This window comes from Seriola aureovittata, chromosome 1 (assembly GCF_021018895.1).
Source record: "Seriola aureovittata isolate HTS-2021-v1 ecotype China chromosome 1, ASM2101889v1, whole genome shotgun sequence".
Lineage (NCBI taxonomy): Eukaryota > Metazoa > Chordata > Actinopteri > Carangiformes > Carangidae > Seriola > Seriola aureovittata.
In genome coordinates, this window is record NC_079364.1 from 30418201 (window position 1) to 30443076 (window position 24876).

Below are 24876 nucleotides of genomic sequence, written 5' to 3' on the forward strand. Positions count from 1 at the left end.
CTGTTTTCACAGACAGAACAGTGCCTGCTCACTACGGGTGGGCGATCTGGCCAAAAGATCATATTGTTATTATATTGACAGTCCTGATTATTTATGAGATGCTATAAGTAGCAAGTAGTAAGTATTTTGATTTGAAAGTTCACTTGCTGATAACCAGCTAGCCGCGGCTTGTCTCGCCCCGTGATTCCCCGTCTGCAGGAAGGTCTCTGGTACTATTGGCTGATTGTAATTCCACGGACTACAACTGGTGACGGTGGTTCTTGTTCTGCTCAGCTGTAGAACTGGTAAATGTGGTGCTGCAAAGAAGAGAGGATCTGAACCTCTCTTCTGATTGGCTGAGTGATTGAATAAAATTTATAAGTTTTCAGGAAAAAAAAGCTTGGAAGGTGGGTCCAGGCGGGCGGGGGCTTGGGGCATGGCTGAGAGCGGTGATTGCTTTGTTGTGACATCACAAAGTTCAGGAGGTTTTAACAGTTCGTTTTAAGGCTCAGTTTCTGAATACAGGCTGTGTGCATTTCTCTGTGGACTGAGCGCTTTGATACTTTCACAGTAATGATATAGAACCTAGACATGGACAGCTACCTTCATACAATATGGGACCTTTAAAATGAAATATCTAAATATAATAGCTTTTAATGACGTAATCTGTAGATCATATGACGAAGTAAGATTGACCACAATATAAGATCATCAGATTGCCCACCCCTAGTGCTGACTGTTCCACTTAATTCTCATTATGGATAGTTTTAAGAAAATCTAAATTAATGGTACATGAGGAGCTACAGTAATTAAATGGCTTCTTTTCTAACACTAATGTCATTTGTGTCTTGGTCTACTTCACCGTTTAACATTCTATAACTGCAAGGTTTGAGTCTCTTACTATGTCCGAGGCCAAACACTGAGAAGGACACTGTTTCAGCTAGTTGCATGGCACAAAATTAAAAGCCCATTATGCATAATTTGAGGCAGAAATGGACAGATTGACTTCAGAACAATTTTGATAGGTTTGGTCCCAGCCTCAGCCTAAAAATTGATGAATGAATAAAAGCATGCATGCGAGCATGCGCACACACACACACACACACAGTCAATCTGCCTGGCCACATCAACAGAGCAGGTGTCCTTAGTAATGCACCATCGCGCACTTGGATCTCTGCATCTCAGAACAGAGGGAAAAGAGGCAGGAGGGAAAAGTTAGAGAAAGAAAAAAGGGGCAGTTAGAGGAAAGACATGAAAAAAGTCTCTTTCTAACAGCAGAATTTTAATGCATGGAACAAGTGTCAGTGATGGTGTGTTTATTTGTGTGTTTGCTAGCTGCTGGAATTTGGAGGCATTATGAGGATCCGTCACCAAACTAGAGGTAACCCAAGCTGTGTGCGTCCGTCTGCCTCCGGCTCGACTGACACGACGCACCAGTGAAACTTGCATCAACGCACCTCATTTCTTTACGCGAGAATGGCAGACTCCTACACTCGTTATTTTGGGAATGATCAAAAACATAAAGATGATGTATTTTCAGTATCCATATCACAAATATTTATCAAGACGACAGGCCCAAAGCCCAACTGAGGAGAAACTAAGCAGAGAGAGATGTACTTAGTAAAAACCATTCCTTTGCCCCCTGCTGAGTCTCAGCTACATGGTACATAAATAAGCATTATGAATCACGCTGTTTGGTCTCACCCCGCCGTTTCTCAAACAAGATCCAGTTTCCATTTAGCCACCATGGTGATGAGCGAGCCTCCTGCAACGGTGCACCATTTTCGAAGGAAGCAACAAAATAAAACAAGTCATGTGTTTATCTAGTGCTTTAATTTGCTAAAACGCACAAAAATCTAGTGAGTTTATCCACTTTGAAAGGATCGCATCTCCAGCTTCTTGGTGTTTACATTTCAACTTGTCTGCCTAATAGGCTTGCATCCAGTCAAAACCTACAAGAGGCCAGAGGGCAAACCAACAACAAAATAGCCACACAGCTCAGATGAAAAGACAAACTGCTGCACAAATACGACCATTAGTTTGCACAAAAGAAGAAGGCTTAGAGGGCTATTATCATAAAGAATAAGCCAAATCTTCCATTGTGGAAGTTTGCTTGGGTCAAATGTGATAAAAATGTGGCTGAAAAAAAAAAAAAAATCAATCAATGTTCAATCATATCATTAACAGTGTCACTGAGGCATTACTGCCTAGGAGTTTGTCGCCTTTCCTCTTTGGCACAAGTTCAGAGGCGATGTCTTGGGTGGTTCACTCACATCAGATTACCCTACACAAACTTTATCCCATGCCAATCTATCCTTAGACCGGGCATTTTAAACCTTGTAGCAAAAATCAAGCCTCCATTCAGGGAAGCTCCTTTGTAGAACTTAAATACATCCCAATGTGTCCATCAACAAAGGCCTCTACCCTTCCTCCTCACTCCCTGTGACACTTTAAGTTTAGGATTGTTCAGCGGGCCTGTGGGTGGGTTTCTCATTCTTTCCCCATTCTTCCTTTATTTTGCTCCTTCTTTAGAGCATTAGGGCAACCAGCCATTGAACTACAACCGCTACTATAAAAATTCATCAGGATTAAAATGACCTCACACACAAAATTAAAGTTCCCCAATGTACACAATAAGGGCCTGTATCTTTTTTAAGACATTCTCAGCTTCCTTGGGAACAGGATTGTTTCTTGACAAAGTGGTCTCTGCTCAACAATGAGCACCTTTCAGACACACACAGGGACTGCCTTTAGAGCTGCGCAGAGAGACGGATTTCACATATCAATCAAAAGACCAGAGGGGGTGGTGGTGGTGGTGGGTGGGTGGGTGGGTAGTGGAGAAGAGGGGGGGGGGGGTGGGAGTTGAGAGTGGTCCTTCAAAAACCATGAACAGCTTCGAATGGAGTATATGCTTTTCTCTGTTACCGCTACTATTCATAATAACAGCAGACACGGGAGTAATGGGGGGGGGGGGTCCTCTTAACACTCTTTTTTAGACTTGCTTTCCCTTATACAGAGGACTGAAGCACAGTTCCTCAGCCTGACCCTGAAATAATAAGACTGTAGTGGATGCCTACATTGTACAACATTGCAAAAAAAAAAAAAAAAAAAAAAAAAAAAAAAAAAAGTTGCTTTGAGAAGAGGCCAAGAGGGTCGAAAGTATTCAGTCTGTGTGCAAGCTTTCATGTTCTGGAGTGTACATGTGAGGACTCGTATGTGTGACTCTCTCTGTGTATGTGTGTGTAAGGGTGGGGGTGGGGGATTCCATTACACCTGTGCGATGGCGTAATGAACCCATGAGTGTGTGCAGTGGGCCACAGCCACCCACTGTGCCAGCCATGCACACCACTGCCGCTAATCATGTTGAAAATGAATAAGGTGTCAGAGTAGGTAATTCACAGCTGTATTAATGCACCGCAGCCTAGATATAAGGTACATAAAACAAATTAGATATAGTATTCTATTATAGAATATTTTTGGACAGCTGTATTAATGGGCGCACTTCAAAAGGTCTTCTTATTAGGTCACTGGCTGCATGTTTCACCTTGTGCACTTCTTTGAACCTATAGGGTATTCACATCATCAGAGCTCAAAGGAATGCAGAGGGAAGAGAACGGGTGTTCAAATTGCATCAGAACTGTGAGACGTAAAACAGGTATCAAATTGTAAAAATCAAAACATAATCAGGAAGCTCCTCCACACCTGCTACAATGAGAAAGTTGTACATTTTTCTAATAAATATCACTGTGGATAGAATCATTTAAACAATGACAGAGCAGAAATGAAGAAAAATGGGTTATAGCTCTGAAGTTGATTCAGTCTTTAAAGGTCCATATAGTATAAAGGTCCATGTGTTGTTTGATTATAAAGCAGGTCTAGGTTCTATATCAATACTGTGAAAATATTAAAGTGCTCAGTCCACAGAGAAATGTACACGGCCTATATTCAGAAACTGAACCTTAAATGGAGCCATCAGGACTGCTGTAACTTTGTGATGTCACAACAAAGCAGTCATCACTCTCAGCCACACCCCAAGCCCAGCCCACCTGGCCCTACCATTCAACCTTGCAGGATTTGGTTTCTCTGAGCGTTTACATGACATCTGCTTTATTTTTTATTTGAGCACTCAGAAAACAGTCTGCCAATCAGAAGAGAGGCTCAGAGCCTCCTCTCTTCTGATTGGCTCATCAACCTGTTGTTACTAGAGTATGTAAAACTAGCCAGTAAAACTACAATGTGAAACTACATTGAGATGGTTTGTGGTTCTTAAAACCACAAAGATGTCTTCTTATGGATCAACAGGAAAAGTGTCACATATGGGACCTTTAAGTTGCAGAATTTTGAGAATTATGATTATAATATTAAAAGCTATTCTACTCATTCCAAAAATGCTAAAGTGGTATGTATGTATAACAAAATAACTGCCGATTCAAACAATAGCTATATGTCCCTAAATGCAGCTCATCATAACTGTTGTATTTTCTGGAGTAATAGTATGTACATGTATGTACAAGATTCTTCCAAATTATCATTTTAAAACTAGAAGAGATATTTTATTTTTCCACAAATTACGTCAAATTCTCTCTGATGGAAGGTTCAGAGTACGAACACGCGTCTACACGAGAAGGGAAACCTGCGAGATCGCCCCACACTTGTTCACTGCCTCGTGAATTACATCATTTCTCCCAGCTTAGACCTCTGTCTGACATTAAAGTAGATCTCAGTGTAACTGGGAAAAAAAAGCATTAGTATTCACTGCATGTATGCGTGGCACATGTGTGCTATTTTTAAATAGGGATGCTGTGAAAGTGTGGAATTGGGGACAAGGCAGCCTTGCACCGGGCCGTGACACAGACTTATGTTAAACCTAATTAGATCATGATAATAGCTTTAGGGCCCCAGTGATCAATGCTAGAGGTCTGTGGAGATGAACTTTCCTTAAGTTTCATGCTGCACACTGGTTGTACTCAATTTTTTTCATACACATACACACACACACACACACACACACACACACACACACACACACACACACACACACACACACTAGAGTGGTTTGAAGGCACTTTGCTGTATGATAGTGTTATTTTAAATGTGTATCTACATATCCTCTATCTGTTTCAATGGATTCCCTTTCTGCTGATGGTAGTGAATGAGTACAGTATGGTTCGACTGATACATATGGTCAGTGTTGGACTAATTAAAATTTTAAATAGCCTGCATCAGAGCTACATCCACCACCAGTTTGATGGATAGGATTCAGTATTCCTTTAATAGTGCAAATTCATAAAGCCAGAGTCTTATCTAAGCCTCTCCCATAATGCAATGCCCCACAGTGTCTCCACATCGCAAAAAAAGACACTTGCTGATTGCGAGCTGCTTTCCATCAACAACGTTATGGTGGAGTCTAGTTTACAGCTCACAGACTCCTCGGATCACTCTAACTGAAGACAAAGAGGATTCCTTATGCTTCCATTACTATCTAATGTAATTTTTGTAATGTAATATTTCAAAACGTCTGCATTTGCTGACATGCTAGCTTAGCTAACTTCTGATAAATCTTGATACTGGATGCTTTGGGAATCCCTGCACATATCGGTTGTGCTTCCAGTCTGCCGTCTACCTCTCCCCACTAAGCAATAGGAGCATCCTCTTATTAACTTTATTTATTTATTTATCTATTTTTAAGATCTTGGCTGACGAAACAAGAGTAGCTGACATTTGCTTGTATTACATTTGTGTTTTGCACTCTGTAATTATCCCTGGACACAAGCTCGGGTTAGGAACCAACATTCTTGGCTTCTCGAAAACTCACCCACCAACTTAATTCCACAGCTGTTCATGGTGGTATGCACTCACCCCTGCATATTTGTCTCTGGTCAAGACACACAAGAAACTTTGAATGTACAAAAGTTGAAGTTCAACCTTGGGTCACATCTGTTTTTTTTTTTTTGTTTGTTTTGTTTTTTTTATAAAGTTAAAGTAGTCTAGTCTTTTTGAAGCTCTGCCATTACACAATTTTGTGGCAGGGGGACTTAATTAACTAAATACTTGGACATGGTCACAATGAAAACAATCAATTTAAATCAAGTATTTAAAGAGCCAAGGAGTGGAGAATGCTGGTTTTGCTGACCTCAGGATTATGGTTCTCAAAGATTGGTCTGTTGATTTCATTGGTTTGGGACGGTCAGATACCCAGAAGGAACTTAAGAAAGAGCCAGTTATGTTCTTTCCGGTATCTAATCAAGTTTTATCCTCCTTGGCCACCTTGGAGGGGTACATCCACATTGGAGAGAGAACCCACAGTAGACCAAAAGCACACTTGAGAGAGTACATAGCCTGTCTGGCCTGGGAGGACTGCAGGTTCCCCCAAGAAGAGGTGAATGATGTCTCTAAGGACAGGTACAACAACCTGTTGCTACCAGGACCAAAGCTTTGGAAATTATATGGAATGGTGAAAATATTGGAAAGGAATTGGCTATCAGTACCTCTGAGAGAACTAGAATGGCAATCAACCTCTGCCAAGGCCAAACAATCAAGATCCATAAATCACTTCCTGAGAAATTGGCGGAATTGTCGAAAATCTCGCAATGGTAGGGAAAGCGATTAAAAAAATTCCTGGATCCGCCTCTTTAACAGGATCAGCACTAAAACTTAAAGAGTTCGTCCCTGGTCCACACCCCATACCTCCACCAAGTTTGGTGCAAATCAGTTCAGTACTTTTTGCGTAATCCTGCTGACAAACAAACGGACATGGGTGAATACATAACCTCCTTAGGTAATAATCCCTACTGGCCTTTACAAACCCTCTTTAGTTTAACCTTAGTGCACATGTAGGAAAAACCTGGGTGTGTATACAGATGCAGTCCTCGTGTGTAGAGAGGGATGTTTGTTTTGTTGCCGTTGCTAAGCCCTCTGCTCTCCGCCACTCAGGCCTCATCTCCCATAACATAATGGGTTCCATAAACACAACTATTTGCCAGAGGTCAACTTGATTCATAATCTATTAGTTCTGGGTCAGTTTGTCTTTTTAGTGGCAATACCCAGCCTGTTCCAGTTTGACATGCTACCCTGCCTGCTGCCTAGCACTAAGATGACGAACTGCCATAGTTGTTTGAATTTGATTGATACAGAGTTTTCTTTGTAATTGTGTAGCACAGAATTCGTACCGAATTGTAACTCATCAGAGTGGAAGTGGACAACCCAACCCAGACTGAATCATTTAAACAAATACATTTAAATACATTTTAAAAAACACCCAATCTCAGCCATGGATGGATGTGTCTATCGATATAACAAGCAGTCTAGACAAAGGTGTACTGGATGATATAATGACCGCCTGAGACCTAACGAATAAAGGTTTAACATCGTTTAAGATACAAACTCCTGGAAAGACGAAGGCGTCCCTCTGCTTTGTGTTGAACAGCGAAGGTGTTAAGCTCTCCGCGGCGACATCTATCTCTCGCCACCACCTTGAGGGCATCTTTTAAGCAGAGGAATTTAGCCATTATGTGGCATTAACCTCATTAGAAAACACTCTTTAGCTGCTCCAAGATAAAATTGATTTACAGCTGCCATTTCCACCACTGCTCTCGATCAATGGTTAAACTATCCGTTTTATGGCCCTGTGCACACTCTCTGCTCTTTTCTCCAGTTTTCTTTAACGGCTTCTGGCCTCCCTTGTGCCAGGTGTGTAGTCACAGAATGGAAGAGGGCCTTTCTCTATCACCTCATGCTCAAATATGGGACTGACGACATGTTTTTTTTTTTTCTTTTTAGAGTGGATGGACATGACAGTATCACTGGCAGATTCCTTGAAGCAATTAAGCACAAAGTTGCTGTCTTCGTCTTTTCTAGATGTGAGGATTTCACCGCGGTCAGCTAAATTTGTGTGGGCGGTCTTAATTGAGGTTATATCATGTTTTTTTTTGTCTTTCCACTATTGCCAAGGCTGCTGCAGTTATTCACAATTTAGGAATGTGATGAGCCTAAACAGCTGCAGATGCATGACCATGTTTAAAAAAACAGATTTTAAGGGGGATTATTATTGTGATCTGGAATTTATAAAAATGTGGGGTCAAATTGGTGTCGAGTTGTGATTGTCATTATGGAAAAGTTATGCTTTAAGTAAATCTTAAAGTGTGATACGTGCAGGCAGGTCCATTCGGTTCTGAGGAACCGAGATCTGAGTCAGGTTGGATTCAATCTAATCAGTTCGGGTTGGGTCTCTCCGAGGAACTGAAGCTGAGTTCGTTTTAGGAAAATCAGCAGCCTAGAAGATTTATCTTGTTCAATGACAACTGTTTGAATTTGATTGACTGATATTGAACAGGTTTGAACACTGTCTTGTGTCGACCCATCGCCCAGTTGAATGGTTTACTGTCGGTGCAGTGGATGGAAATAGGACTGATAGAGATTAACATATTATTTTAGTTTAGTTTACTGGCTTTACACTCACTTTTAGGGCATTATTCTTATTATATTGCTGCTCTCTTTCACTGCGGCTGCTTGTTAATTGACTGAATTAACTGATGTCAGTGTTTGTGCTCTCTCTCTGCCTGGGTCTGTTCGGGTCGAGCGCATTTTGGATCGGGTCGAGCCATCCTCGCGTCTATTCAGGTCTGGCTGTTCCCCTCAGATCGGGATTTTCTTTTTCTGAAAATTAATTAACGCTCACCAGGTCAGGGTAGGTTTTCCATGGGTTCATTTCAGGTCGACCTCTACCTGGAAGATCATTGCTCAGGGCTGCAGACTTCTCATGAATCATGTACGTTGCATTAGAGTACAGTTTTTATAGTGACAGTAGCAAGTTGTCATAAAAGAGAAACTGGGAATTTATCAGCTAACATCAATGTCTAAGTAATATCTGCCGAGGGACACTGAGAAATGCGGTTGAAAGCTCCAGAAAAAGCTAGTAAGTGGACTTTGAGTTAAGACTTTCTTGGCCAGTGTAACTAATTATGACACAAAGCACAGTTTTGTCTCTGTCAGTTTCCCCATGAAGCCGTTGGTTAAAACTATGCACAGTTAAGCCGAGCAGAAAATCCACAATCCATGTCTGTGTGGTCAAATGTCAGCGTAAGCCCACCCACCTCTGACAGCTCAGGTTTATGTGGATGTTTAAGCAAAACACGCAACGCTGTATTTCTTTGACAAATCAATACAACCACCATTTCAGCTCTTCTTCCTCCTCCACCTCCACCTCTCTCTCTCTCTCTCTCTCTCTCTCTCCCTCCGTCCTGTGGCCCCGCTCCATTCTTATCTCCCTCTGTCTGGGAGAATTGATCCGCACGGGTGGAATGATATCAACCGACGGATAGAGTGATACACCCCCGCTCCCTCCTTCTTCTTACACTCCTTTCAACCCACTTTTGACACATAAATAAAATATGTGGCCTTTTTGTTTCGATTCACCACGCCGTTAGTTCAGAGAAAGGAATATGGTGCACGGGGCTCACATGGAGCCGTCGGTAGACAAGAGGGAGCTGAGAGTCGGCTGGTTGCCATCACTCACTGTTCGCAGGCGCCCTCCAAAATCCCCTGAACTTTCTAACATACGCATTTGTTAGAGTGACGCAGTCAGATTCTAAAGAATGGCATTAGAAAATAATGTGAGTGCTAAATTATTCAGGCATTTTTTTTTTTTTTTTGTGCCATAATGCTTCACTTTACAACCACACACACACACACACACACACACACACACACACACACACACATATATATATATATATATATATATATCCTCCCACTCACATCTGAATTATGGCAGATCCATTTAGTGTCAGCGTCCAAATTTGGCAAAGGAGCGGATGAGAGAAGGTGCTGTGAGGAGAGGAGAGTTCACTGACTCTGTCATGTTGCTGAGTTAAGACGCCAAAGCAGCATCACAGTCAATCCACACTTTAATATCAATTGAAATAAATCACTACCGTGGCTGCACGCATCAGCCTCTGCTATTAACAGACGAATGCAACATGTTCATCCGCACCTCGGCTAGATATTCCTGATAGGATGGTAAAGGCATTTCCACAGCTGGATAAGAAATAGCTGCTGGGTGAACTAACCTCGCGTCCTCGGAGCATCGGGCCTGCACGGTCTCCACTTCAGTCTGTCAAACACACAATGCGCTCTAACTTCTCCTCACACTTCAGGTTGCACTTTTTGCACCCCCACCGCCCCCCTCCTCCTCCGCTGTATCTGAAGCCCTCAAAATGTAGGTCGAGTCACAGACACACACACACGCATGCATGCATACCTATGTTACATAACCTATAGGCCATGCTGCACACACACAAGCTTCTGGTCTGGACACTTGGAGAAAAGAATGACACAAGAGATAAGAGACAGCCAGCTTGGACTTAAAGAGAGACAGAGTAAACCTACTACAACGGATAACTGATGGGATTATTTAAATAGGAATTATCTGATGATATGCCCATGCTGGCCCTCTGTACATCCATATACAACAGACGTCCCTGCAAAACTGCGTGTGCGTGTGTCTGTGTGTCTGTGTGTGTGTGTGTGTGTGTGTGTGTGTCATTATCATGATCATCCTCATCATCACCCCAGACAGATTGCATTATCGTAAAGATAACTGTAACCAGAAACACGGGCTTATGAGACACTTCTCCTCTGTGCCCCCATCTCGCCCTCTTTCCTCCGTCATTTCCTTCCTTCCTTCCTTCCTTCCTTCCTTCATTTCTCCTTCACTTGAGACCCAATCACGCAAGGGTACTGTCACTAAAAAATGGCTGACAACCCAAGTTAGTATTCCCTCTTCTTGCTCTTTACTCCCACCTCTATGCCCTTCCCCGTCCCCCTCCTTTACCTCCTTCACTTCCTCTTGTGTTGAAGCCCTGAGTCACCTCAGACAGTGGGTGGGTAGTGTCTTAGACAGTGTGACAGCGCGCTTAGCCCCGTTAAGCCAGCGTCAGCCTCAGCTCCGCGTCTGGTCGCCACTGATCAGGGAGCCCTGAGAGAGAGAGAGAGAGAGAGAGAGAGAGAGAGAGAGAGAGAGAGAGAGAGAGAGAGAGAGAGAGAGAGAGAGAGAGAGAGAGAGAGAGAGAGAGAGAACAAGAGGAGATAAGGAAAATGCTGACTTCACTGCCACCGCTGCTCCCCTTCCCTCCCTCCCTCCGCCCCTCTGCTTCTAGCGCCCCCTCGTCAGGAAGGGGTTTCCCCACCTGGAAAAAGGAGGGGAAGGTGACCTGACTGATGTGCTGCTGACTGCTCTGCAGTAACCTCTGATTACCTCCAGTTCTGCTCAACTGTTCATCCACCAACCTTTCTCAATTCTGCTCGTCAAACTTTTTATTCCCTTATCGTTTTATATGTGTCACCAATACTCTAGTAACAACAGGCTAATGTGACATTTAAAACCCAAACCTCTAAACATCTAAATGATCAAAGATTATTGTTAAAACTTAGTATAAAGAAGGGAGTCTGATGAATCTGGAATGCCTGGAACTTCAGACTTCCGACTTTAACTCCAACTCGAGCGTTCAGTGCAATCACATTTATTTTATGCAATTATATGTATCATAATTTGTTTTGTATTTTATGCCATTTTATTTTTTTTGTGTTGTAAAGTGTCCTATAAATAAAATGTATTAGTATTTTTATTATTATATTCCACATTTTTCTTATTGTGCGCTGAAAAAAACAAAACCAGCAATGTGTTCACCCCTCACTCACATATTCAGCTCTATGCGACTTTTAATAAATGATAATACAATCTGATCAAACTGTGTTGATGTATCTTGTTTTTTTTTTTATCTGTTGTGCTTTTGTTGTTGATTTTCATTTGAAAGTCTAAAAGTCACTAAACAATATATATCATAATATCTTATGGTAATCTTATTGTGCAGCCCTATATCTTTAATCAAATGCTACAAATGCAAATAACTGCAATAATTCACTACTACTAGTCAAACATCACAGAGGTGTGTGCAGGCCACAGGCCTTTTTATTTTGTTTGTGTTATTGATGTTAATGTTAATACTTTTAAATGTACTTTTTCCTTGTTGATACTGCCTTGTGCAGAATGCCTTGCCTTGATGTTTGACTACGGTCATGTCAATAAAGCCTCTTTGACTCTGAATTTAAAGTCAAGTCCATTTATGATCATAAAGCTCAAAATCAGTGTTTTCCTATCTGTGCAGCACACAACCCTCTATCCTTTAGGACAAGGAAAAACTCCCCTAAAAAGAAACTTTGGCCTGTAAAAGCTGCACGATGCACAGAATAGATCGAAATAAGACTAACAATAGTTAAAGAGAGTCTGCAGAGTATTTTAGGACTGCACCCACCAGCATCTACACATTCCAACCCTGTGAGTGCTGGTGGTTTCTCATAAATTCAGCTGCTTAAAAAAGTCATGATAATATTTATGAAATAAAAATAAAAACTATCACTCGGTGAAAGTTAATTAAGAATAGACGGTGTTAAGCTTAATATTTGCCAACAAGTTCCTTTTGATTTTTTACATTGTGTGCATCATTAATATTATTTCCCTCATCAAAACAATGATGGTGCACATGACGACATAATGTTTTTCTGTGTTCCCGTCTTCTCCACTCACACTAAGTTGTTTTAAACGTCTGAACTCCCCCTGCACATTAAGGCATTAAAGAACAAAAATACAGCTCCTGCATAGATGTGCAGCTACATATTTCATGCAGTAGATATCCAGGTCATTAAGCAACATTTTGACACCTCTGTTATTTACTACCCCATGTGGTTTCCCACCTCGTTTAATCAGACTTTACTAAAAGCCGCTGACTCAGAGAGAAACCTTCTTCTTTCTCTCTGCTCTGTTTATGTTTATCTCCTCTGCTCCCATTCTACCCCCCCACCCCACCGCCACCCCCCCCCCCCCCCCCCCCCCCACCACCACCACCACCACTTCTGCCTTTCTCTCCTTCTCTTTGCTTACTTACTCACATTTTCCAAAATGTCTGTCTGTTTTCATGTGTCTGGGGTTCGGAGGGGCTGAGCCACAGAATAATCACAAAAGAACAAATAAAGTGGAGTAAAACAGAGCGTTTCCCCTCCCGACATGAAAGGCGGGTTATCAAAGGCAGAGAAAGTCGCAGCCATGTGTTGTAACATCCAGATGCTGAGTGTAACTTAACGTTATCGCAGCCGTCAGGTGACAAAGACGAAACTTTGTGATTTTTGACATGTTTTACCAAAGCAACTGTCACAACCTCGCTTCCATCAGAGGGTGATATTTAAAACATCCAAAGTGGTGTGCGCAGTTTTTTTTTTTTTTTTTCGCCTTAGAAGTGGTTTACCTTCGATTTTCTCTGCTGGGAAGGGATCACTTGAGACAGGAGGGGGAGGCAGATTGAAGGGAATAAGATGTGGCTCAATACAAGTTATCTTTAATGGAAGGATCCTGGATGAAGGGATTCAAGAGGAAAAATGAGGGGAAAAAGCAGAGAGGCACGGATGGGGGGGTGAGTCGTTGGGGGTGGGGGGGGTGGGCGGGGTGGGGGATATAGATGTAAAGTGCTGGCAGCTGTGTTTGGTGCGGTCAGATTCTGGGGTCAGGTGCTGATGAACACACACACAAACAAATGTTCACACGGCACACATATATTAGCCGTCCCTTGCTAAATGGAAGTTGGATGTAATATTGGTCTTGTCACAACGGCCATCTGATGTCAATTTCACACAGTGGCGGGACCCTCCACAAGCTGCTCTGTACACCAGCCACCCCGGCACCGAACAAAACCAGCACACATACAAAAAGGTGTACTAAAGCCACACAGTCACGTGTGCTCTCTCTCTCTCCATCTCTCTCTCTCTCTCTCTCTCTCTCTACCCCCATGTCTCTGTCTGCCCCTCCCTTCTCACACACGCATGCACACACATACACACACTGGGATAAGTCATGAGGAAATGGATGCCCATGTTTTGTGGGACCACCTGTTCATCCTGGATACAAGTCTAAGAACCCAGTAAGGGTTAACCCTCTTTGTGGGAGAGAGCCAGGACAGTGTGTGTGTGTGTGTGTCTTGGTGTGTGTGTCTGTGTGTGTGTGTGTGTGTGCGCGCAACTTCATACGTGTGTGTGTGTATGTGTGCGTGTGTGCAAGCGTTGGCACCTCCCCGCCTGAAACGTGCCCCATGAGTGGCAGACTGGCTCAGGCTGTCCGGCTGGGAGGGAGCAGAGCCCACTGCTGGACCACCTCCCTGGCAACACACACACACACACACACACACACACACACACACACACACACACCACACACACACACACACACACACACACACACACACACACACACACACAGATACATGCAAACACACAAACATAGACACCTAATCCTAGTCACATTCCATGGAGAGCATCTTTCCTCTCCATCACCCATTCCAAACTACCTACCTACCGACTAACTACACAAGAAAATGGATTCATTTGTGGTCAGGGGACAATTGTTGGTAAGTAGTTGTCTTCAAAATCAGCAGTTCATTTTATTTCTAAATCAGGCTGCATGTGCTATAATGGAATCTATATATATATTCCCATTTGTCATTAGGAGAAAACACAAAAATAAAGTGTAAAACCAGGTGAAAGTGAAGTGAATGTTTGACTTTTTCTAGATCAAACTAATATCCTACTGAACAGAAACTGCTTTAAACCTCAACAATGTAGCCACACACACACACACACACACACACACACACACACACGCACACACCATGTTATATTGGACCACACACTCATACCAACCTGTAGACACACTTCCACCCCCCCACACACACACAACAGTGCATCCACACAAACCATCTTGAATCATGGCACCTTTCATCATTCTCATAAGTGTCTGAAAATAAGGGAAGTGCCATCACTAACCCTCCGCCCCCACCCCCCCACCCCCACCCTAACAAATAATCACCTCCTGGGAGGCAACGAGATGGAGGGGGAAAAAAAAAAAAAAAAAAAAAACAGCAATCTTGTCTTTCAAACAAAAAGGGGAAAATATTTTAAGGGGCAATGAATTTCGTGGAGCTGAATAGGATGTTGGTACATGTTTTACTAAAGGAAATATAATGGCAGACTATTATTAGATCACATTAATCACGAGTGTGCCAAAGGCAGTGACAGCCGCGCTGAAAAGGATTGAAAACGCTGGTAATGGATATAAATTACCCATTGTGTGATAAAAGGATTTTTTCTTCACTAAGAAGGTAAAAAGGAATAAAACACTGAGAGAGCCACTAAACGTCGCGTGTACATATTTGCATGTGTATATGCGTACGTATGTGTGAGTGTCCTGTGTGTAATGTGTAATAATACAGGGTTATCAGTGCGGGATTAAAATTTTAAGGGAATCAGATAGTGACAGTGGGGCCTTGTATTAAATGCACCGGCGACAGAAAAGAGGGAAGGATTAAAAACAGATTAAATTGGTTTGTAGTGACGGAGATGAAAGGAAGGAGGAAGAGCGGGGGTGAGGGGCTGGGGGGGTGGGGGGGAGAGAAGGAGAGTTTGTTTTGACAGAGGTCTGTCGGGCTTTTGGCACGGTGATAATGAGTCACATCTCCCATGCACTGTTATTTATTGCCGACTTGGCTCACAAACAAAAGATCAATAATTTTGAGCAAATCTAATGTTGTCCTCGCCACTAATGCGCTCGTCCATCACATCTGCCATCTCCACCAAGGAGATGGACTGATTCCCTGTTTATTTGGAGATCAAATGCAATTATATCACATGTCTATAATAACAGAGGAAACCCCCGCCCCCCCCCCCCTGTAATGTGAATATGTGCAGCGCCTTGAATCATGCCCATGCATATGTTTATATACATGTAAAGACATGCGCAAAAGGTGTCACGTATGTGTAAATGATAATATATGTATGGAATGGGCAACGGGTTGCCGCGCCATTTTTCCACATCAATCTTCATTTCTTCCTCAGACCTTGCCTTTGAAATATGAAGTGTGTCAACGGCCCGTCCCCCCGCAACACAGGAGGCACACAAACATCCGTCAAAGCAACACACCCGATGTTCACTAGTTAGCCCTGCAGCACAGAGAGATGAGAAGACAGCAGATCCTTCACTGACAACTAGCCCTGGGTGAGACACTTTCCAGCCACCTGAACTCAATCAGGCCCCAGTGGAGGCAGCATTTGGGTATTTCATTTCATCTCCATCCCCTTATTCACTTGAGGTACATTTGATTTATCTCTCAATGCCACACGCAGGAATGCAAATCACATTTGGAATCTAACGTCACTTTCGGTGTGGTTATCTACGTAGCGACTGCTTCTTTTTGGTTCTTTTCGAGAGTGCAGCTCAGCTAATATAAAGGCCGTGATACGCGCCCTCTCTCTGAGGGGTACTTATCAACTGTTGGCCATGTATGCAAATCATCTGGGACTCACTGTCCTTCGCGCACCAAAATCAAGCGCAGCCCGTTGCCAATAACCCAGCACCGTAACAGTAAAGCCAGTGGCAGGTGTAAGGCACTAAGCTCCTTCCCCTTCTCCCTGGGTGAGGTGTGAGGAGCAAAACAATGACAGACAAAGGTCACCTGGCCCACAACGCCCCACCCGCTGAGGTGTTGACCTGCCAAATGTACCGCTGAGGCAGGAGGAAGAAATGCAGGAAGGAGGGAAGGAAGGAAGGAAGGAAAAGATAAAGGGAAAGACAAGAGTCTGCAAAGATGAAGTTTAGATTTTGCAGGGACTGTAGCTGAGACTGAGAAAGTAGACACTCGTCTGAGTGTGATATTAGAGGTTGGAACCTCTTTGAAAGTGACACCAGGATGGATCTTTAGTTGATTCCAAATCTCAAGATTTGCATTCATTTTTATTAATTATCATATAATTAGCCATTCACCTATAATGTATAATAAATTAGCTGTTTAGTCTAAAAAATTAGGGAAAGAATAATTTTTTTATTGATTTTATTGTTTTCAATAGATTTTTCTTTTTGCTTTATTGTTACTAAATGTTCTAATGTACTTATTTATCTTATTTAAAGTACTTTGACTTGACTTGGTGTTGAATAAATGATAATAAATTAACTTTGTATTGCCTTCACATGGTTTTGTCCAACCAACAATCCAACACTGTCAGTCTAAAAGGCTTTTTCGATTTAATTTCAATCAAATTTAATGATTTAATCAACACGTTCACCACTCCAATGCACACAACCAGCCATGTATAAGGTGCCCTACATTTACACACGTTTTCAACAGGCTGCTTTTTTATTAAATTCGGTTTTCTGGAAAGTGCAAGACAGGCAGAGCCTGAGTGCAGCAGGTCAGGACCTTGGCAGGTGAAATAATAAAGCCTTGACATAAGGCGGAGAGCAGGGAAGCGCACCAAGACCCAGCGCAACCAAAGGCACCTCCCAAGTGCACCTAATTCCCTCTCTCACTGGGTCTCTCTTCCCCACTGTTAACATACCCACACACACCAGACATCCTAGATGTTCAGAGTCAACTTACCTGGAGACCATGCAGGAATTAGCAACAATGCACTGTTTCTACACTACAGACTGTTTTAAAGCTATTCGACCTAATCAGTCGCTACAAAGTCAAACAGACGACTTCCACCGCAAACAGTGTCAAGTGTTGTTTCTGAGAGGCAGGCCACGAGGAAATCAGCGAGGGGCTGTAAACAGCCCACAAATAACATCCAGGGATCGTCACCTACACTGTTTATTCCTTCCCCTGTTTAATTGACATCCGTACATCAGTGGTAAAAAATGCAAATACACAGAGACAAATGTGGTGTTAATGACACAGCCGCACACACTCATCAGTATCTCTGGGACAAGAGTGACACGAGTTTGCATAAGATGCACGATGACAGGTCAACATCTCTGAATCAGCCAAAGTCGCGTGAAAAGATGTTGGCGAGTCACATGTTGAAAATTATTTTACACCTGCAGAGGAAACGTGTCAGAGCTGTGAAAGTTCGCCGCATCTTAGCTGAATATGTAATAATTCACTAGTATGACTGTAATGACAACCTTCCGTATCGTAATTATTATTGTCACTGACAGCGTCGCTATCATCGTCAACGCCGTCATCTGCAATCATCTAGTCCATCACCAGCCATATTTTTTTTTTTTTTTTTTAACAATGACTATGACATGGACAGTCAGTGGATGGTGATGAAGTGGTGTTAGGATACATTCACACCAAGTTCAGTTGAGCTCTAGAGCAGGCAGAACGTCACTGCGGGAATAATTCATTCCCACTGTCTCTAAAATTTCTGCCTCCACACAAATACAGTTGAAATTTCCCTCTAAACTCTCAAAGCGTTGAAAAATTATCTTCAAAATATTTAGCAGCAACATCTATTTCCAGAACCAGTGTCAACAGGAACACTGAAAATATTCGAAATTCAGTTTCATTTGGGTGAAACTGTCTTGAAAAAAAACTAACTTACCAACATTAACCAATGCTGCACCTGACGCAGGTGGTGGTGACTGTCACTTGACAAAAGAGTTTCAGCCATTGATAAGTTTACAGGGAAAGAGGTTGTAATATGCTACGTCTCAGGACAGATGGCCGCGGATAGCTGGTTAGCGTGCTAACTTCCCCAGAAGAAAAGACGTGATAGAGACAAGAGCCAACACTGGCGTTGATGTCCATGGTTGGAGACAGCTAAATAGCTGTTAATGCTAATGCTGGCTATGTAGCAATAGCTAACCTTACAAATAGCATTTTTAGGGTCAGCCTTGGTGAAAGAGTACACCCACAGAATTTGTTAAACACTGTCCAGTGAAAATGGAAAATACAGTGCTGGTTGTCGGCGTTATCACCATCTCAGACACTTCCTTCAGTTAGTTGATTGGTCCAGCTGCTATCAGAAAGTTTTCATTGGATGATTTTCTAGAGTGACATCTAATGACAATAACTCATGTTGCCATATTAAACCTCATAAATAATATCATCCAAATTTAAAGAAGGCCACAACATCGCACCATCACAATCTAAAATAAGTACTAGATTGTACAACTACTCCCTGATTGATTAAAAGGGATATACCCTAACAAACACTAGATAAGACCTAAAACCATGACTGAAAATACATCCAATGCCAACACGACAAAACTGTTCACTTAACCACAATCTTGCCCTAACCTGATGTTTTAGTTGTCTAACTGCTAACCATAGGTTACTTACCATAACTATGGTCTTTCCCAGCCTTGACCATACTTTAATTGCCATGTGCAATTGCACGTTTTTGTCTGAACCAAAGTCTCTAAACTGGCAAAAGCTGTTGAAACACTTGTTCATGTAACCGGTGTTTACTGTCTGTGTTACAGGTCATCACTATGGGTCAGACTAAGAAAATGATTTCCGGGTATGAGAGCACAATGAAAAGGCATCAATACATTTTTCTTTCCTGTCAATAAAAATGCTGTGGTAAGTTTTGAACCGAGATCAGATTCTGTATCCAGTCTGATGTCCTGTCTTGAACAACACTGACAGCTTCTTTCATTAGTGTGGCATCACTGGAAATCTTAACTTCTCTATCAGTCTCATTTTTTTATTTATTTATTTTTTTATTTTTTTGGCTTGTCTCCCTTCGGTGCGAACGTGTAGGGTGAGGAAATTCTCTGACACGTAAAATCAACTTCAGACTGACATCAGCCCGCCGTCGCTATCAGTGCAGCCCTATCTCGCTGAGCAGACAGGCTAGACTGACACCGCAACAGCAGCCTTTGGTTCCCTCCACCTAACGCTCCTCTCATAGCCCAAATATCGCCTGTGGGATTTCACCAGACTAAAGAGTCATGTCAAAGATCTCTACAATGCGTGACGTCTCCCTCAGCCACTGCTGTCATGTTCCCTCTGCTTCTTACTTCCATTTCCCCCTACCCCCTTTCCAAGCCTCTTTTGACTCTGGTTTGAGCAGGAGACTTTCTCCCTGAGCATTTTGAGTTGTCATTTTTTTAAACATACATATCAAAGCTTGGAGAAAAGGCGGAGGGGTGGGTGGGGGGGGGGAGGTGCGGGGGGACACATGTCTCTTATGTCTTCCTACTGGAGTACAATGAAGCTTTGGAAAGGAGAGCGAGAGAGGAGTGAAAAGACATTTGCAGAGATCTTTCTGCAATCCAGATCCCTTCTCCCGACGACTGGCAATACATCATTTGTATTGATGCAATATTAAATTTCAATATCGCATGTCAAAAGGTACAAAATGATAGATCATAGCCTAACTAAATGCATTATTAAAGGCATACGCTGGCTGCGCCGGCTTCTCTTACAATCAGCTGTGTCAGAAGAGTACAGTTGGTGATACTGGCAGCATTTCAAAGCTTTGTCGTTTTTCTTTCTAGCTGCATCCCAGCTTTCTTAATCTAGCTTTCTGTCACTTATTAATGTTCCAGAGGAACTAAAAACCACAGATCTTTCCCTCCCAATAATCAGAGGCTTAACTCACGTCCTTTTATTTCTCCAGAAAAATTATTCTTAAAAAATAAATGAATGAAGTCATAATTAAATATTGAATATTGAACAGAAGATAAGGGAAATATGTTCAGCTCTGTTAGATATGTTAAGAGCACAGAAGAAAGGAGAGCAAAACCGTGGCGGAGGCAGTGACTCATTCTGTGTGGTATGATTTATGTGCTCTTTATGTGCTCTGCAACCCTGTAAGTTTATCTCTATATTCCCCCGTCTGATAGAGTGACTCCTTGGTTGTCTCTATCCCTCGCCACGATGATGCCGTGTACCCAACTTAATGGTTGATTCTAATTTATAACCTGAGTCAAAGGTTGCATCTTTGATGGTTTACTGGAAAAGGAGAAAAATTAATTGAGGACAGAGGGAAAGAGATGCTTCCTTTCAGAAACAAGTGGATTTATCAAGCAGCCTGCTTTTTGTGCACCAGCCAGGAAATGACAAACCCAAAATAAAATGGTTACTGGCCTTGATTTTTTTTTATCCTGGACCCTGTTTCCAAAAAGAATATTAAGGCTCAGGTGATAATTCATCTAAAGTTTGAGAGGTGTTTCCCAAACGCATCGTAACTGAAGAAAAAAACTATACTTTTATCAATTTAAGTGATGTTTGCACTTAAATGAGCGATGATGTTTAAATTGAAAATAAAACACATTCATTCAACAGTTGATTTGCACATTTTCTGTTGTCATCATCCTCTCCCTCTCATCCTCAACTAATCTATTAATCTACTGGCTGAAATGTCTCTTTCCTCTTGGTATATGCCAGGGTCCACATCTCTTTTCTTTTCATTTTATTTCATTTCTGATGCCTATGACTGCAGCATTCTTACATACAGCAGGTTTGATACAGAAGTGATAAGAGAATCACGTTCACAATATGTCCTGCATATGAACAAAACTGATGCTTTGTGATGTAAAACACAGCTTCCAGACAGTTAAATATGCAAAGTTACTTTAGAGTGTATTAAGCATCATCTTCAGCACCACGGACAGCCGACATTAAGACTCATGCATGTGCACGCCTTCTTAAGTACTGCTTATGGAAATACATGTAGAAATTTAAGAGCGTTTGTAGAAATACTCGTAGAAAACGCACTTAACGCACTTTTGCAGATTGATCATTATGGGGAAATGGAGCCCTGGTCTCTGTTCGAGAGGCAATTCTTGGAAGTTTATTACCAAAAAGTGAAAGTGTTTCACTGTAGCATTTCTTTACCATTAGTCTCTATTTCCAGCACCTTTCAGCCACGACAGTGAGCCTTTTCTGTAAATCTTTTTCATGTTCCGCATCAGCATCAAGTGGTATAGTAATGACCAAATCATCCACTTTAACCCCACAGACACCAGATTTAATCTGAAGAGCTGAATCATTAACATAGGCAGTGTTGGTGACAACACGTCTCCTTGTTTCACACCAAATTGTTGAAGAAACTCATTAACCTGAGCACAGGGAACAGGTGCTTGATAAAGAAACTTAACGACATTTTAAACTCTCTATCAACTGTGAAAGTTAATAATCTATATTGAAAAACAAATGTAGACATGTTTTCCTTCGTTCTTGCTCTGTCAACTGATGTACGTATATGTATGATCAATGTAGGCTCTAGCTTTTTCTGGAGCCAGTCTCCTTCTTTACCAAAAAAAACTATTTTCTCCAAGATGATCTACAAGTCTGATTTATGAGTGATGAATACATTTAATACACAGCACTGATACCGCTAATGCCTCTATAATAAAATGGTAATTTGTGATCATTTTTTGATTGGTTCAGTGATGGTCTTATACCACTGAGAAAAGATAATGTCATTGTCAAAACATGAAATAACTAAGAGAACTAGAGGAGAAATAGAACTTTAAATAACGTAGGAGACATTCAACACTTTGTCAGTGCAAACTTCATTAATGAAAATTATCACAAAATATGTCAGTAATCGACACTTTTCTTTCCATGACTAAGACAAGACGATGGCAAGACAGCACCAACATCATTAAACACTAACTGTGACTGTGTCAACATGCGATATCGTTGAAGAAAAAATCAGAGACTTTAATAAAGCTTAAAAAATAAAAACTTTAACAAAATCTTTTATTTTCATTGGTGAAAAAGAGCAGATGAAATATTATAGTGTAGAGAATGTGGCCATAAAATACCTGGTAAGACAAACATTAAGGCTCATCACAAACACATTGAGGTCAGTTAACAAAATGTACGGTTGTTTTTTTGAGCTACATTAAGCTAAGTATTAAATGCAGTGATGTGATGTTATGTATTAGCATCTGACAACAGCAGGACGTTGTTATATTGCTTGCAGATGGGACTTAAGTCTCACTAAAAGTCAGTAGCGCAGTCAGCTATGTTGGCTAACCTTCTGCTTATGACGAGTTTGTTAGTTTTGGTTTATTAAACATTATCCATCGTAAAGCATGCACAACTTAATTGCCATACATATTTGGTAATTGTTGAATTTGAATGGGTCAATACCAGATAAATGTCGTCTATTGTATTTTCTACTGGTTATTTAAAGGATTGTTCTGAGCCTGGGCGACACGGTGGAGCAGTGGTTAGCTCTGTTGCCTCACAGCAAGAAGGTTCTGGGTTCTGGGTGTACTTCAGCTTCCTCCCACAATCAAAAGACATGCATATGAGGTTAACTGGCGATTCTCAAGTGCCCATAGGTGTGAACGTGAGCATGACTGGTTGTTTGTCTCTATATGTCAGCATGTGTGATAGACTGGCGGTCTGTCCAGGGTGTACCCTGCCCTCACCCAATGTCAGCTGGGATTTGCTCCAGCCCCCACGCAACCCTATAAGTGGTATGGATAATGGATGGATGGATGGATGGATGGATGGATGGATGGATGGATGGATGGATCTCCTGAGCTTGAATAAACTCTGTTGTGGAGTAGCAAGCTGTCTAGTTATGCTTTGTATGCAAAGACTAGGTTTCAATATTTCCTTAACAAATGTATTTAAATGGCAGGGCACAACCTATCACAAACAGTTACTGTACAACACTACCACTAAGGCCTACAAAATGACAGCATAAAATCGACACGTTTCTGTCACAGACCTGATGAAACTGATCATTATCAGCATGGGATTTACAGCGTGGCCGTTGTACAGGGTTCCTTTTGATTATGAAGGGTTTTTCTTTTTCCTGGTTACTTTCTGATTGACTCATATTACAAGAGTTGGATTGCACTGGATTTGCTAATGTTGTTGCATCTTTCCACACTTAATTGTTTATCCTCTTTCATGCCTGGCTGTATTCCTTAAATTAATAACATAAGACCAGACACGCTTTCTTACTCATACAACCTGTCATTTTGTGGCTTATTTTTGTTTTAATTTTATTTTAGTGGAAAATCAGTTGAATGAAATCTCATTAGAAAGCAGCCCTGCTGCTGAAGTGACTAAAATGCTCATTCTTGGACTTGACCAAAATTATACTGAAATGTCAAATATTTCCGTCAACTGAAACTGAACTAAAATGTTTGTTTTCTTTGACCAAGATGAGTTTTAGTTGACTAAAAACTGACTTAAATAAAAGAGTTAGGTAGACTAAATATGACTAAAACTAACATGGAGATCATCAGATTTGAGGAATTGCAAACATTTTTGATTGAGGTGGAAGCAGCGATCAACTCTCGCCCTCTCACATACTTGAAATCTGATGAAAACCTTGCCCCTCTCACACCAGCTCATTTCCTGACAGGAGAAAGATTGACTGTGTTACCAACGAAGACATTAAAAAATGCGGACTTTATTGGAGTAAACGCCAAAAGGATTAACAAGCGGTGGCAGTATCGTGACAGACTTCTTAACCAGCTGTGGAAACGCTGGAGAGATGAGTATTTGTTGATGTTAAGATCTGCCCATGTTTTGAACTCGACAACCTCGACTAACACATTCCAGATTGATGACGTGGTATTGATTTATGATCATCTCCTACCTAGACAATGTTGGAAAATAGGACGAGTTCAAGAAATATTCACCGGCCAAGACGGGAGAGTTTGTTCATGCTCTATTCAGCTGCCAAACCATTCTTTGGTAAGAAGACCTATTCAGTTATTATATAATCTCGAACTGAATTAGACTATTCTGCTGAAGAACATTTAAAAATGTTCATCGAGCCGGAGTCTTTGTTGCAACTCATCACGTCAAATGTCTTTTAAGAAGATTCAGCACTGAGGACAGCGCTACTGCCCTGGCTCTGCTTACTTTTGCCACGCCCGGTTCCACCCCGAGCGCTCTGGGAGGCGTGTGTGGAGAGTTGAGAAATACAAGCAGCTGCAGCAAATCAAGAGAATTTTGGACTGATAGAATTGACTGGTGTCCTCCATGTGCCAGTGAATGTTTTTTCTTCTTCTTTTTCTTATTAAATCATGTTAATAAAGTAACTGAACGCAAACAACAAAATGCCTCATCAAATCTGAAGAATCCTCAC

General features: G+C 41.7%; 1 protein-coding gene across 6 annotated transcripts in view; it reads right to left on the bottom strand.

Annotated features, from left to right (window-relative positions):
* Positions 1–24876, bottom strand: part of znf536 (zinc finger protein 536) — a 278944-nt gene that overhangs the window by 178941 nt on the left and 75127 nt on the right. For 4 of the 6 annotated variants that reach the window (XM_056404930.1, XM_056404841.1, XM_056404754.1 and 1 more), the window contains exon 3: positions 10811–10954. The exons of the other annotated variants lie outside the window; for them this stretch is intronic. The gene's annotated coding sequence lies outside the window, so the exon portion shown is untranslated. The remainder of the gene's footprint in view (positions 1–10810; positions 10955–24876) is intronic. 6 annotated transcript variants of the gene reach the window in all.